A 3,433-nucleotide genomic window follows, 5' to 3' on the forward strand; every position below is an offset into this window, starting at 1 on the left:
GGCTGAAGGCTTGCTGGGAGCCGTGGCCACTGTCTCCACAGCAAGTTCCCACCTCATCAGAGGTGTTTCCAGCAAGAAGACTGCTTTGTAGAAGGCCGCAGGAGCGCCTCCGGGGGGCTGGGGCCCCCAGGCAGCTCACCCCCTTCTCCCTGCTCTTCCTCAGGATATAGAAATTTGAGTGTTACCCCCCCCACCCCCACCCAAGGAAAGGTGTCCCCTGCCCTCAGCCTCAGCCAGACCCCCTGATGGGCCAAGTCCTTTGAATGTGTTTTCTCTCTCCTTCCCTTCCTCTCCCTTCCCTTTTTCTTCCATTTTTTTTTTTATAAATAGTTTTTATTTATGGTCAGGCAAACTATAACAATATTGATTTGGAAAGCTTGGCTGAATTTTAAATGTTAATTTATTTATTTTTGAGAGAGAGAGAGAGTAAGCAGGGGAGGGGCAGAGAGAGAGAGAGAGACAGAGACAGAGAATCCCAAGCAGGTTCTGCACTGTCAGCGCAGAGCCCGATGCAGGACTCGAACTCAGAACCGTGGGCTCATGACAGGAGCCAAAACCAGGAGTCAGACACTTAACTGACTGAGCCACCCAGGCGCCCCTCTTCCTTCTTTTTTTAATTTTTTAAAATTTTTTTAATGTTTATTTATTTTTGAGAGAGACAGACAGAGCATGAGTGGGGGAGGGGCAGAGAGAGGGGGAGACACAGACTCCGAAGCGGCTCCAGGCTCCGAGCGGTCAGCACAGAGCCCGACGCGGGGCTCGAACCCACGAACCGTGAGATCGTGACCTGAGCCGGAGTCAGGCGCTTAACCGACTGAGCCACCCAGGCGCGCCCTGACTCTCAAATGGCTCTGATGAAGAATTCGTCCTGGCTTCCTCTCTGTCTCCACACTGCGCCCCGAGCTCCGTGGGCTCCCGGCTAGGGAGAACCAGCATCCTCCATGGTGCTTGCTGGGGACACAGCCTGGCAAACTGTAGCCACCCCTACTGTCGTCTCCTCCCCCATCACAGTGGGCAGGTGGTCCCCGTTTTACAAAGGGGGAAACTGAGGCTCAGTCCATCCGGCCCCAAAGTGGCTCTCACTCTGAGCCAACAGGTGAAAAGTGAGGAAATCAGGGCAGGACCGGCCCAGCACGAGAGTCTCCTTCTGGGTGATAGTGAGACACCCTCGCTCTCCCCCAGAGGGAATTGTGGCTTGGGATGTGGCCCGGTACCCCTGGGTGTCGGTCCCCCGCCCAGGCCTCACCCTCAGACCTCAAGGCTGCTGTCCGGCTTGACAGCCGGGGGAGGGGGGGCGGGAGACACCCAAGCATTCGCTGCTTCCTTCATTCATTCGCTTGGTGCCTTTCCGGGCTCAGCGCTGTGTTGTTCCAGGAGAGGGCCCGCCAGGTCGCGTGGGCAGGTTTGGGGGGAACAGGGAGCCACCTGGGCGGAGGCAGAGAACGTGGCGGGGAGAGCAGCGCCCAGTGGAGTCGGTGTGAGGGAGTCCGGGTGGAGAGGGGGCCCCGGCAGGGAAGGCCGTGCGGGAATTGGATGCCGCCCTGAGCATTTGAGGAATTTATAGCAAATCGCAGTAAAGACACACAGCGCGAAATCTGCCACCTTAACCATTTCTTTCTTTTTTTTTTTTAAAAATTTTTTTTAACGTTTATTTACTTTTGGGACAGAGAGAGACAGAGCATGAACAGGGGAAGGTCAGAGAGAGAGGGGGAGACACAGAATCCGAAACAGGCTCCAGGCTCTGAGCTGTCAGCACAGAGCCCGACGCGGGGCTCGAACTCACGGACCGTGAGATCATGACCTGAGCCGACATCGGATGCTTAACCGACTGAGCCACCCGGGCGCCCCAACCATTTCTAATTATACAGTGCAGTGCTGTGACACATGTCCCCGCTGTGGTGGAGTCTCACCCCCATCCGTCTCCTCTCCAGAGCTTCTTCATGCCCCCGTGAACCACCCGCCCCCACCCCCTCCCCCTGCGCCTGCCCCCCTCCCCCCTTCCAAGCCGCTTTCTGTCTCCGTGAGTTTGAGTCCTCCGGGGACCTGGTGTAGGTGGAATCAGGCGGGATTTGGCCTTTTGGGACTGGCTTATTTCACCCAGCGGACCGTCTTCGAAGTCCGTCCGCGTCACAGCACGCATCAGCTCGGTTTCTCCTTAAGACGGTCGCGCTGCCCCGGGTGCTTGCCGCACATTCAGTGTGTCCCTTCATCCACCCCGCGGACGGCTGGGTTGCTTCCACCTTTCGGCCCTGTGAATGGTGCTGCTGGGAACTAGGGCCTGCGAATAGGTTTGCCTCCCTTCGGGTGTGTCCCCAGAGGGGGAAATGCATCCGAAACCACAGAAGTTCGTGCCCAGTTTTGCATTGCGGAAAAGCCCTGCGGGGCCATCCTGGAGGATGTGCGATGATGCTGGAGGCCGTGCCCCCGGAGTGCAGGCCCAGCGGCGGCGGGGGGCGAGGCGAGGGGAAGAGACAATGAGGCCGGAGCCAGGGGGAGGGGGTGGGGATCAGGATTGGGGGTCTTTCTCTGAGCCGCCTGGATAATACACTGGCTGCGGGCAGCTGGGCGGGCTGAGTGGCTGATAATGACACCATTATCCCAGATGCAGGGTGCGAGGCCTCCCTTGTGGGCAGGGAGGAAGGGGGGAGATAATGAGTTCAATTTGGCCGATTTAATAATTTCTTCCTTCATGAATTCAACAAACATTTCTGGAGGGTCCATTATGTGCTAAGCACTGGGCTGGACGCCTGCAAACACAGGCGAGGGACAAAGATTGCTGTCCCCTCTGCCCAGCCCAGCTGGGACCGCCGTGTAAACACACACTCAGGACGCATTGAGACAAGAGGCGCCATCCGCGGAGGGGGACACACGCATGTGTCCAAGGAAAGAGGGAAGGAAGTGTAGGGGTTTGCTGGGCGGGCAGGGGGCAGGCGTCGAGGCCTGGGAAAGCCAGTCTAAGCCCAAAAGGCGAGGGACGGGCATGATGACAACAGAGCCCGTGTGCGCAGAGAGAAGGAGGGTAAGGAGGGAGGCAGGGTGGAGACCCTGGGGACCCACAGCCAGGCTGAGGGCTTGCGCTCGACCAAGGTGACAGGGAGCCACGGACTGTTCAAACGAGCACATTGTCACTCTGGACAGATGCCTGCACTGGGGTCCAGTTAGGGAGGCGCTGTGAACGGGCCGCTGAGGGGGTGGGGCCCGGCCGTGGTGCAGGAGAGCAAAGAGAAGCAGGGCAGGTGACCCCCCTGGAAACGCTGGGCTCAGTGGTGCAGATCAGGGCGCGCCCCTCCACCTCCCCTTGAAAGACCCCCAGGACGGCGCCCCGCCCGCTGCTTACTGCCATCTCCACCCGGGCCCAGAGCAAAAGAGAGAGTTCTGCTATCACGCTGGCTCCGGCCGCCCCCACAGGGTTTGTTCGCCTCCCGAGGGGCCC

At 59.0% G+C, this 3,433-nt stretch overlaps 1 non-coding gene across 1 annotated transcript; it reads right to left on the reverse strand.

Annotated features, from left to right (window-relative positions):
- Positions 1-744: 744 nt before the first annotated feature.
- Positions 745-829, reverse strand: TRNAR-CCG (transfer RNA arginine (anticodon CCG)). Its single transcript has one exon. It is a non-coding gene; the product is annotated as a tRNA-Arg (tRNA).
- Between the last annotated feature and the right edge of the window lie 2,604 nt (positions 830-3,433).

This window comes from Panthera pardus, unplaced genomic scaffold (assembly GCF_024362965.1).
Source record: "Panthera pardus isolate Hobbes unplaced genomic scaffold, ASM2436296v1 HiC_scaffold_24, whole genome shotgun sequence".
NCBI classification, from domain to species: domain Eukaryota; kingdom Metazoa; phylum Chordata; class Mammalia; order Carnivora; family Felidae; genus Panthera; species Panthera pardus.